A 13,377-nucleotide genomic window follows, 5' to 3' on the forward strand; every position below is an offset into this window, starting at 1 on the left:
AAGGACAGTAGTAAAAGCAGTATCCATGAAATAGCACAACTAAACAATAAAAAATCACCATGGGCACTTAGGGATCACAAATGTCATTACTGGACGGCAACTCTCCACCTTCTGTACTTCTGAAGACCTAGTGTTTGTTCTGGATATGCTACTTACTTTTTCTGTCCATGGCTCCTCTCTGCCAAGAGATCTAGGTATCATTTCAAAGTGTTCCCAGAGTGATTCTGATCTTCTGACATGAGTACTCAAAATACACAAAATGCTTGTAATGTGCATATTACAACATGCATGTTTATAACAATGCAAAATACTATTATAACTTGTTCTTTTTATTAATCAATTTTTGTTAAGAATATTGTTTAAATTTAAAGCATATACTGAATTCCCATTCCACAGGCAAGCAAGAAAGCAAACCAATAACATTATCCCCTTGTTTTTAAAACAAACTCTTAAATGGGCACAGTTTTGCAGAAGTTAATGTAATTGTTCCAGCTGAGAACTAGATTTGGCCCATTATGTTGCATTCTCTCTCTGATTTCCTCCCAGCATGGTGTTATTATGACATGGTTTTAAATCATAAACTTATTCACTCTAAGAGACTATAAAATAGAGTAATCAATTTTTATTTTTGATGTATTTGGTTATTTACTGCTTCATTGTCCAGCTAGGGAATATACAGCACTGATATACCACCACTGACTTCAATAGAATTATACCCTTTTATACTGAGGCTGAATTTGGCAATAACAGCTAAAAATGAACATATCCAGAAAAGGCAATAAATTGTAATTTCTCATAAAACTCTGTGAAATAAATTGCTTGGAATCTCCTATTACTTAAAGTTATATATATGTGTGTGTGTGTAAGTATATTGTACTGTATCAAGTATAGTTTGTTAATATTGTCCAGATGGTAAGAGACCTTCTGGGTGGAAAGGATCATATCATGAGACAAAAATTGTCTTGCAGAAAGACCTTAACAGCAATTAAGACCGTGGAAATTAGCTTACCTTGAAGTTTATGTTTGTGTTAAGTCTGTTTTGTTTCATTTACCAGTTGAGCTGGATCTCAGGATGAAGGGGTGTGTTGCTGTTGCCAGGACCTGTAAAACTGTTACAAACATTGATTTCTCATTGTCTGCAAGTATTTTTATCATAAAGCAAATACAGGAATTCTCTGCAGCAAGGTTATACTAAGGAACAGGTTATAGTGAGGTTTCAAAATTTTATTTTTTTTCTTTTTTTTGTGTGTGTGTGTGGTCAAAATTTAGTATTGAAATACAGTTTCATGGCACTAAATGAATATGTATCAGAAATACCAAGAAGATTTTCAGATGAAGCTAGCGCTTTGAAATTTATGTTCTATGAGGGAAGAAGCTGTTTCTGGGTATTTTATTTAGGCTTACAATGTATACAAATTGGAAACAGCTGTTTGGCTTTTTAGACAGTGTCCTGGAACATTTCGTAAACATTTGTTAAACAAATACTGGAAGATTTCATCTTAAATGAAACAAAACTTAAACATTTTTTTTTCCTTCACATGACCAGGTGCTAAAAAAATAAAAATACAAAAATAAGAGGTGTTTAAAGTTATCTTTCAAAGAATAGAGAAAAGTAAAGAAAAATGTGGCAAAAGAATACAGGATCACTTTGCTTATAATTTTGGGCAGTTGGAACCTTGACTTGTGAACCAGTTAATAACTTAGCTTAGTGAAAAAGGTAGACATCCATGTTTAGGTTTCATTTTACTCTCCCAACAATTCTGAGTTAATGTAATTGTTCATGTAGTATGCAGTCACACCTGTTTGCATGAAATCTGTTTCAAATTTATGGGTGGAATTCATCACGCCCAAGTAGGGGCATGATTTAATTGCTTAGTCAGAGTAATCTAATGTCATGTGAGATGCCCTGCAGTATCTCCCCTGCCTAAAGCTGCTGTTCACACAGATCATGGCTTCTGTACTGCATCTGTCAGCCCAGACAGATGCAGATGTTTGGGGTTTCCTCTCTCAGACGCTATTATGCACTTGTGTTAAAGCAACCAAATTTCACTCTAGCTGTTCTGGATGACAAAATTGACATCTTGGGATGACAAGTCTGACTTATGTTTCTTATATGTGACCATCTGTAGTTAATTTAGACACTTCGGTAGGGCAACTCAGTCCATCCTAGGGTAAGTGAATGAATCTTTTCCTTGAAGTGCCTGTTTTTCATCTTTGGCTTTAGAGCTTAGGTTAGATCTCAGAAAGTTAGCTAGTTACATGAGGTAACACCATATCTCTCCTTTGTAGTATTGTACCTGGGATCTGAATGTTGAAAATATGCCTAATTCCAACACCCTTCCGCACTTCAGAATAAATCAGCTATGAATATCTCCCAGAGCTATACACAAAGCAATGACAGGTCCTTGCAAACTCAGACAGATTTTATGGCAGTTCTATTTAGAAGTTGTTTGCAGTCATTTTGTGCTTAGAAATAAATTGTACATCTTTATACTTTTGTAGCTCTTTCAATTTCTTTTCTTTATCATTTATCACTAAAAAGACAAACTCCTAGGATTCTATGACTAAATATTGCTGTCAGTTTACTTAGGGAAATTCTGGGATAACATCAATCTAATTTATACTGGTAAACTAGAACACAGAATGTAAACTCAGCAATGTGGAGAAATTCACAGGCACATGACAATAAAAAAAAAAAGAAATGTAGGAAAGTGAACTGGAGTTAGCTGAACGCTTGTGTTCATTTTACAATCCATCACTAAATTTAAAAAAAAAAAAACACCACCAACACTCTGCTTTGTCTGTGAATAGATAAATTTTACAGAAAACTATACTTTTTAATTTTTCATGAAAAGTAGTTGTGCATAAAATATTGTTGCTTCCAGATTTTAAGATTTTATAGCTGCATTTGACACATGAATGTACATTTTGATGCTTCCTTGAAGTTAAGTATCTATGAAATTTTTAAAGGACTGGTTTTACTTGTTGTTTAAAATGAATTCCTTTGTACCAGATGCCTGGTATAATTTATGTTAATGTTAATTAACAATATTTGAAGCAAATCATGATAAATAGATGCCCCCCAAACATTATGCATCTAGTTGTCTAAGTAATCTGATGAGTAACGAATCAAATTAGCACAAGCTTTGCCAGTGTTGAGACATAGGTCTTTATTAAAAGAAGTATACATCATTCCAGCTGTGACTTTTTTTAATGCTTATTATTTTGATCAAACCTGCATCACAAAATTACTCTACAGAAATTTACTGCCTTTGGAAACCCCATTTCTCTGTGCTTCTGGAAGGTAAGCTTTACTTCTCCTTCTTGCAAATACAAGATTAAAAGAACTCTGCATTTAAAAAATAATGCAGAAGTGCTTTGTTTTATACAAACCTTTTGTTAAAAAGTCCCTTATCTTTCATAGTAACAGTAAAATCAGATTTTGCTATCTATGTATAAAAGACATAGGAATCTCTTCTTGAACTTTTAGTAACGTAGCTGTAAAATGGAGCTTCATTTCTATGTGTTTTGATTTTGACTTCCATACCAAATGCTATCTGATGGACAAAGGGAAAGTACACATATGTATTAACATTGTGTCAGTATTGCATTTTATAGCAATTAAATAAATATTAGATGAATTCCTACCACCTTTTGTTTAGCTATATGGGGCTCAGCTGTGTTGCTTCCAACCCTAACTACATCGCTTCAAATTACCAGTAAATTAACAGAGTAACACTTTCAACCTCAGAGCAGATTTGATCCAAATAGTCTTTAAATGCCATTTCTGTTCCTATTAACCTAAAGATCGGCATAGCAGATATTTTCGTAAGGCTGCCCAGCAATACAGGGCATTAATGGCTAAGTTGTGACAGCACTTTTCATGATGATTTATGATTCAGTGTTTAACTTGATTACTCTACTGCTGACTCTGAATACTATTTCAATTAGTGCACAGAAGGTCACATCACAAATATTCCTCTATAATCTATTCCTATTAACACTAATACACAGAGTAACCAAATCTTTTCACCCTTGTTGATTCAAATCATCCATAGCACTAACTGCAGGCTTGTTTACCAGTTTACTGCTCTGGACACATCCGAAATGGTAATTTTCAGTCCTTTGAACATCATTAATAGCTGTACCATGACATCGTGAATAAAGCAAACCCTTTGCTGCTGTGTGTGTATTAATAATTATCAAAGGCTCAGATATTTTAAACAGAAGGTACACTTTCAAAAAGGACTCCCATCTAAATTGCTATTTTGCCGCTAATCATGAAGGGGAAAATAAAAAGGGAAGATAGTTAAGAAACATAACAGGAAAGGTCAGTAAGTAAAATGCAAGATAATGTATAAAGCTAGAACACTGGAGGTAGGAGGGTCAGTAAAGATGGGATTTAGGAGCAATATTGTGCATTATATCTGGTACATTCATGTATACACCTGTGGTATTGCATAGGTATATATGGGAAGTAAATGAGGAGTGATTTAAACTGCAAATCTAAAAAAGGGAAGCATGTGAAAGTTAGTCACTTCAGTCAGAAACCTGTGCTATCCTGGTCCTGCTCACATCTGCTTGCTGTCTAACTCTAAGAGTCTTGAAGAAGTGCATTCTTACTTAGAGTAGTGTCTTTGATTTTGGTAGAGAAGGCTTGCTAGGGCTTCCCGTTCTGGTTTTGGCTTTGGCAGCCTCACTTTCGTCAGGATAGGCTGTATCTGTTTCATATTTTTCTTGGGAATAACTAAATTGTTTTTTTTTTTTTTTTTACTTTGTCTTTTCCAGGGGCATGTGTCAGTGGATATTTTTGATGGGCAAAGTTCAGTTCCTACAAAAATGTACAGCAGTAGCTTCTGCTCCATGTTCTTTTAAAAATGCAGCCAGTGGACTTGGTGCCATTATTGTAATAGTTCAAAGGCTAAAACACTCAAAGACCATGGGAGATCAAAGTGCAAATCAGGTATCTGCCATAGTGAATGCAATAAATGTCCCCTCCAGTGGGGGACTGTTTGACAAGCTGTGGAGGACATTTCTGCCCGGAACTTCAGTCATCAACAGGTGTTGCATCTCTCTTCTGAGTTACCCATCTTGCTCTCCTTGTCAACAACTAAGACAGCAGAGAGACTGAGAGGCCAATGCAACTCATAATAAAACAACTCCCAGGTATTTAACATCACTTCAGGTGCCTAGAGGAGAGCTCTTCAGGCCTCTGTGTACCACTTGAGAAGGGTGCAGGTCTCCTGTGAATCTGTTACTCCTGCTAGTCCTATACACCTTCGTGCCTCTAAGACATTTCAAATGGCAATAGACTCTCATATTTAGGACACTGAATCCCTCTTAAGATTACTAGATTTTAGTTGGTCCGGGTTAAGTGAGATGATGGACTATGCAGAGGTATTTACAAGTTCTCTAGCTGAAGACCTTTGTTACATCAATGATTACATTTTTTTACTGAGTGGAAAGGGGAACAGAATTCCCTGGTGTGGTGGGCAGAACCTTAGCTGAGCGATAGGATGGGACTACTTCCCAGTTCCTACTCCAAGGACCACTTCTGTGTTTAATACACGTTGACATCCTGGATTTCTAGCTTTTGAGGAGTTTCTAAAACACAAATACAAAAAGTTATTAGTGTTTTGAAGAAAAATACATTCTCAGTCCTAATTCTTGAAGAAATATTTTTTTTTAATTATTTTTTTTTCTGGTTCTGTGGATAGACAGCACTTTGAGCTGTCTGAAATTAGTAGATGTAACTACGTTAATGTTTTAATTCAGATGAGGAATAAAGTCAGTATTGTGATTGTTCCCGCTTTCCATATTGTGGTTAGTATTGCAGAGTAGCTTTAGAGAGTATGAATTGTATTCCCTTTTGAATGAAACCAGCCCTAGAGAAGTGGTCTAGGAGTCACTAATGAGCTCCAGCTACCAATTTCTGTTCACCTTGTGGACCAGATTAGTACAGGTAGAAAATAAAATCCCACCAAAACATGTCTGTGTACATCAGGTCCTTAACACCAGCTGTTTTGCTTTAAAGACACACTCGTTCTGTCCTGCACAACTTAATGTAGCCATTAAACACCCAAGTATTAAACTTGTAGGAGCCACCCATTCTAATCAAACATACTGCTTTGATTTGGCACTAATTAATACTTTGATTTGTTAGCAATATATACACCAGGAAGGTAGTATGAGTGTTTCAAAATTGAATTAAATTACTTCATTGTTACGTTAATCATTTTATGGGTAAGTTTCTATTTTTATTTATTTTTTCAAATATTGCATTCACAGCTAGCTTACACAAATCTGTTGTTAATTTGCACACAGATGTCACTCTCTGCAGGACATAAAAACAAAGCAGAGATAGCCAGCAGTACTATTTCTTGTTGCTTTTTTACAGAAGCTGCCTAGCTTTCATGCATTTTATTTTTGTTTTGTTGTTTGTTTGTTTGTTTTGTTCTGTTTTTAAATCAAAAACAAGATCTCCAGACAGAAAATGTACTAAGTTCTGTTTTGCTGTTCACATATTTTATGCAAATATCTGTTTATTTATTATAGTACATGTACTCTTTTTGAAAAACAGAATTGCTGAAAAATGAAGGGCTGGAATAATTTCTAGAGCAATGGTAATGTTTCACACTGTTCCACAAAATGTGCCTGACTACAGTTTTGGACAATGTGCTTTGGAGGAAGAAAATGGTGGCTTTGTCTTTTCCTTAGAGGAAAGGGAGCAAGTTTTATCATGCTGAAGGTTCCAGCAAACATGTTCATACAAACCTCTGTTACAAACTCTTTTGTCATACAGTTGGTAGGAACTGGATTGTGATCTAGAAGTTTACATGGATATTTGAGACCTGAAAGAGAATTACTGCTTGGGAATAGCATCATGGTGACTTAAGACAGAAGTTTAAAACAATATGACTTATACTGAGCTGTAACTGACTTACACTTGAGGCAAAATATACGTAAGTTTAGAGGAAATCATTTGAGTCCATAAATCCTTAGGTAACCGCTATAAATAGCCTGAACTTCCCAACATCTAAGGATGCAGAAATACAAAGCTGTATTAATTACTATGCAGAAAAAAAAATCCCCTATCTCTAAAGTAAGAACTTTATCTCCACTGCAATCACTGTACATTAGTATGTGAGGGGAGTTTTCCTCTCATGCACTGAGTCAGGGGAAAGCCGCACCACGATACGTGCAATGTTGTTACATGCATGACTCATAACACATTATTCCATTTCAGTTTTAGAATACAGTTCACTAGACTTCGTCTGGGGAAGAAAGTCTGGATTTAGGAGGGGGCCTCTTGTTATTACACATCAGTGAAGTGATTTACATATATTAAAGCATCTCTATTTCACTGTAACATTGCTTGTGATGTGTCATTACACAACGTGCTGTTTTGTAAGTTTAAGCAGTGCGTTCAGGTTCTGTTCAGGTTTGCAAGGTATGAGTTGAAGGTTTAATAATGCTTTCTGCAGATACTTCATGCTATAACATTTCGAATTACTCTCTTACACTAAACTTTTCTTCCTGTGGTAAGGGGGTAAAGGGGTGTCAGTAACATAAATCCTTTTACATCTTTGGTACCTTCTGTGAACTTACTTACTGTTCAAATTCCTTTTTTTTTTTTTTCTTTTTTTTTTCAGATCCAAGTGATCTGAAAAAAGATAAATCTGTACCTGAAAATTGTTATCTGTGATAATTGCAACTGAATTTCTTAACTTAACTTCCTAAACCAGAGTAGGTCTCACCTGACAATGAAAAAACAAACAAATAACAAAACTAGTAAAAGCAACATCCATATATTTCTTGCCCAGTGTGAATTCTTAAAAGTCTTCAGACAATTCAGAGTTGTATCTGGTAAGTACACAAAAGAAATATTTGTAAACATATACCTTGGAAAGGAAGTGGTGTTTACTGGGATAAAGCAAGCCTAATTACTTCTAGTGCTTACGTGGATGTGGGGATGGACCACTCTTGATGGATGTATCAGAAAAAGCCAGTCTTTTTAATACGCATTTAACATTTAAAGTTATCCTTACGGAAGGTCATATTGTTTCTCTAACAAATAAGCGAACATTTTCAAATGTCAGAAGTGGTTTGAATCAATGTAGAAGAGAGAGAACAGGAACTGTAAAAGGGCAGGCTGGAGGGAACTTGTGCAGAGGTGGACAAAGGAAGGACAGTTTAATAGGAATAGCAGAGAAAGAACTGACAGAGGCAAAGCAGGAGGCGAATGGTGGATGAATATTACCAAGAATGGTGAAGAAATGCTTGTAAGCACTACAGGCTACTTCTCTCCAGAGCTTCAAAGAGTTACTGAGTTGCAACTTGAATTGAGTCCCTTGATTTTATGGGACATGGCTACATGACTGAGAAAACAGATCTCACGCCCACTGGAGTTTAATTCTCAAGAAAGAAGAACTTGGTTTCACTCTTCAGAGAAGTGGATCTAAATATCCTGAGCCTCCTATCGTGACAGAAATTGTCCTTATGGTTTTGTATGATGTCTTTTCTGGCTTTGTTCATTTGTTGTTGTTGTTTTCCTTTCCTTATAAATAATTAAATAAATAAAACGGGAAATTGCATACTTAGAGAATTTTAAAATAAATTTGGAGCTTCTCTATTATACAATCTGAGCACAATGAAAAACACAAGATAAAGTATTCTCAAAATTAATAGCTTCAAAAATTAGCACTGTTGAGTTCCAGAGATGTGGCAAAATAGGTAGTTGACAGCTACTTAGAACATTTTTAGTTTAATTTTCTTTAATATTTGATATTACACAAATACATTTTATTCCATTTTAGCTGGAAGAAAGTTCAGAAGAACTTTGAGAATTGCCAATGTTCAAGCTATATAATGACCCTCAGCAAAGTTGCTGAATTAAGGTTACACAAGTATCTTGCCATCTTACATGGATCTTTGGGAATTAATTTTTCTGTGACCCAGTTTTTATAGGTAATAATCTTTTATTTATTTATTTTTTCTTTTTTTAGTGTGGGGAATACCTCAGCTAGGATTTTTGTCCTGAGATTTGGCATTTCTGATTCCTGTCATCACTAGAACCAGGGAGCTGAGAGAAGCATGAAAATTGGTTTTGGAAATAGATGACTTTCCCAAATCGGTTGGATGTAAGTTATTATTATTAGTAGTAGTATTAATAATAATAATAATAAACTGCAAGATTTTTACTTACTGGCTTCTATTGCCAATAACTAAAAGTAAATAAATGCATAAATCAGTGAACAGTAAAATCTTCCTCCTGCAACAGGAAAATCTTCTCTGCCAACCATTTGATTGTGTCTTATGAACATGCAGAGGTGGAATTAAAAGGAAAGATCCTCCATCAGCTCCTTTTTGTTTGTGTATTGTTTGTCATAGTATTCGTTTATTAGCCTCGAGATAATGTGACAGTTGACTCTAGCAGTAATGTAGCACTCATTAGTAAGCTTGACAGGGAGGTGCCAGCAGCTACTTGAGATTGTATTTTATCAATCTTCATGGCTCATTTGGGAGGCTTTCTACACTGTTATCTACTCCCAGTGCTTACTGGGACATGGGCAGGCAACCATAAGCACTTCTAAGAATGCAAGTTCTCCACGTTGAGCTAACCATTTGGCAACTTCCACCTAAAAGATTTGATGTCAAATGTAGGATACTTGTACAGAGTTTTTGTTTTGTTTTGTTTTGCTTTGTTTTCCTAGCATTTCTATATCCCTTAGAATAGCTATTTCCAGAATTCACTCTAAAGGAAAAATTGAAAAGATGGGTACAAACATTAATGCCACTCTTGAATCTATGTCATCAAGCAAAAGAAGCAGTGACAATAGACATTTTAGAGATTTCAATATTTGTTCTCTCTCGAGTTTTTTCTTTTTCTTTTTTCTTTTGTAGATTATGATCATTTTGAAGTAATTGATGTTTTCTTTTTAATTTTAAGATATTATTGATTTGTAACAGTGATTCAACACAGTGATGACATTCCCAAAACTAAAAGATTTTGAAACATTCCTTCTGCAGATATTAAACTGTAGCAAATAACATAGGGGAAAATATATATGTATATAAAACAGTGGTTCTTTTCTTTCTACATGTTGAGCTTTTCAGAGGTATTGAGATCATGGTTCAGTGCTCATGGAAAAGACAGCCACATATTCATAAAATAGATACAAACTGAGATTATAATTTATTTGAAGTCCAAGAACTAGTACCCTAAGTAAAAATGTAACTGCTACAAGATTCACAATAAAATCATGACTCTGGGCAAAACTGGTGTCTGTTTTGTGTACTGGTGAAATATTAAGTGTTGATTCAGTTTTCTACTGCTGCGTGTTAATAATGTTCCCTTAGACTACCAGCCAGAGAAACAGTGTCATCTTTTGTCATGCAAGAAGAAATGTTTTAATCTGTTTAGGAGGTTGGTGCAGTATGAATTACTTAGATACCATATGTCCTCTGAAACACATGGCAAATTCATCTTGCCTGAAGAACAGCAACAAAAAATTGCTTGGTCTGCATGGACTAATACTGGGCTTTATACATTTATATATTTATTTATTTTAAATAGAGTACATGCTTTTTTATCATCTTTAGCAATGCATTTCATATACTAGCTGGGAATGACATTACAACAGTAAGGAATGTGTACAGAGCAGTCTGACTTTGCTTGTTCAAATCCTTTGTTATATATTTATACCAATGTGTTTTCTTTGTCATGTTTTACAGTACCTGGTGCATACATAGTTTGTTAATATCTGAAAAATAATTATTTTAAATGATTGTATCATTTGGCTAACCACAGATTCCAAAAGTAAAAAAAATAAAAAATAAAAAAATATCTGAGCTCAGTCAGGCTTAGAGGCTTAGTACATAAAAAAGAAAGTAGATACTGAAAGTAATGTAACTCAGGGGCTTGAGGAAGAGAGGGAGAACAGAGGATTACACACCAGGGAAAGAAATGTGGTGCTAGATGCTTACTTGTGGACCAAGCATACATGTAAAAGGAGAGACAAGAAGGGAAGATTTTGAAAGGGAAAGAACCAGCTACTCCTTCAACGATGAATGCTGAACTATGACAACAATTTTAAGCATAATAAATGCAGCATTCACTGTGGTGTCTAAAGTTATACTCTTTGAACTGATTATGCTGTTTTTATTGTCATATGAATGAATTTGCTCAACCATATCATCACTGAAGTAATGTTATCAGATAACCATCAAAACAAGAAAAATCACTATTAGGGCTGCACCATGCCATATGTCCTCTAATACCTAACAACAACAGGGGCACAAAAAGCAAATCATTAAACTTGCACCCTATTGTGCATAGGTATTAGAGGACATATGGTGCATTTCAAGTAAAAGTATGAAATTCCATGCATTTCTTTTCTGGCAACTGCTTTAAACATAGGAAACTTTTGTTGCTATTTTGGTCTTCTAGGAAGATTGCCAAGATTATAGCTTTTGATAAAAATGAACCAAAATACCCCAACAACCTAAAATCTTTGGAATTTGCAATAGCTATTTGCATTAGATATACATCAATTTTCTTACAAAAGTCTGGAAAGTTTTCTATATTCAAACATCTCTGACTTTTTTTTCTCTTTTTTTTTTTGCCAATTACAGAAATAGAATTCAAACAAGTTGGAAGAAAGGTTCCTTTATGAAAGGTGGTTAAAGGATAGCAAAGGGTAAGTCTTACTAGCCACTTTTCAGAATAAAGATAAATCTATACTGAAATACCAGCAAGGACAGGTAGGTGGACCAGTTTTATTGCACATCTTCATCAATGACCCAGGGAAATGACTATACCAAGAAATCTCACGTTTGCAAATCATAACATTTTGAGTAAAATGTTACATCAGTGACAAAGAACTCCAGAAAGACCTAAAAAAATCTGTCAGTTGGCAAAAACTTGGCAAATGAAGCTAAATACAGACAAATTTAAAGCATCTAAGAAAAAATAATATACATTATGTCTTCATGATGCTGAACACAGACCTCAAGACGAGGCTCAAGCACAACTCTCAGAAACTTAACGGACAGCTATGTAGAAGTAAGAGCTGAGTAAAGATTCCAGATATAGACCATACCTTATATCTAACACCACAGTATGTTTTTCTGATACTCTTGCACTTGATAGTTTCCATTTTCTATGTTTTTAAACAGCTTTATTGGCATTAATACACTGACTTTCCTCTTATCTTCAGGATTCGCTGGCCGTACATCACCCACTTCTCCTACAGCAACTCTTTCTGTAGCTTCTCTATAGTACAAGAAAGGATATATTTACTTTCCATGGCACAATATCCTTGGAAAGGACTTTATTAGGGTAAAAGAAGAAGAAAATGCAAACCAATTATGTTCAAGTCTCTTTGAAGTACAGTGCAATAAAGAAAAAATTGTGCTATTAAAATGGACTCACTCCTGTATTAACCTAACGTCTCATTCAGGCTGTGTTTTCAAAGTGTTTTTTTCTCCCCTGTTGCCCAGATGTAGACATTTGAGATGTACAGAACAGCAATATGAACTTTATGAAATGTCAGTAACTACTGTGCATGCACATAAACTCGTTATTTTAAACAAAAAAAACCTTCTTGGATTTTTTTTCCCCACAAAATAGGTAAAGAGATTAGCTCACATTAAGGTCCAGTGGCCTGCAAAATTAAAACTATTGGAGCAGAAAAAATCCCTGATCAGATATTTTAAAATCTGAATGATAAGATCAACAATGGGCTACCAACAAATATCAGAGATTTGGAATAAATCATGTTGTATGTAATCATCTCAGGTTCCTTAATGTTAAAATGAATATTTTCAAACTCAGTGTCAAAGTAAACAACTAGCAACAATATAGGAAACAATTTATTTAAGTGCATTACTGTGTCCGTAAAGCAAAGGTTTCTCCTCATAAAAACCATACTATCTCCAGAAATTTTCCACCACTGTCATTGTTTCAACATAATACTCCAAATGCATGCACATATATGTGTGTAGTAACAGCACTTATAACACAAATGTCTATATTGTTACTTTTTATAAATATCATGGCGGGTGCACAGAGAAAGAAAGGAACAAAAGGGCCTGCATTGAAAGCACTGTGAAAAGCAAATGTTTGTGAATGGAAAAATATGAGGTCTTGAATATGAAGTACAAGAAAGTCTTTTGCAGCCTCAAAAGTACTAAAGTTTGCATTTCTTTTGCAAGCCACATGTTCTTATGAAATCAATCCTTCAATGATCTCACTTTATCAAAATACCTCCCTGGATTACTCGATTGATGGTGATATTCTTCAGCAGAATCCTGCTTTGCTTTGTTCATTCAGGCTTTCTTGTGATACAAGTCATGCCATTTTCAAACAAGTTTCTT

General features: G+C 34.9%; 1 long non-coding RNA gene across 1 annotated transcript; it reads left to right on the forward strand.

Annotated features, from left to right (window-relative positions):
• Positions 1–9,006: 9,006 nt before the first annotated feature.
• Positions 9,007–12,920, forward strand: LOC310891943. Its single transcript, XR_014577807.1, has 3 exons — positions 9,007–9,140; positions 11,635–11,699; positions 12,219–12,920. It is a non-coding gene; the product is annotated as an uncharacterized lncRNA (long non-coding RNA).
• The last annotated feature ends 457 nt before the right edge of the window (positions 12,921–13,377 follow it).

This window comes from Anser anser, assembly GCF_964211835.1.
Source record: "Anser anser genome assembly, chromosome: 1".
Lineage (NCBI taxonomy): Eukaryota > Metazoa > Chordata > Aves > Anseriformes > Anatidae > Anser > Anser anser.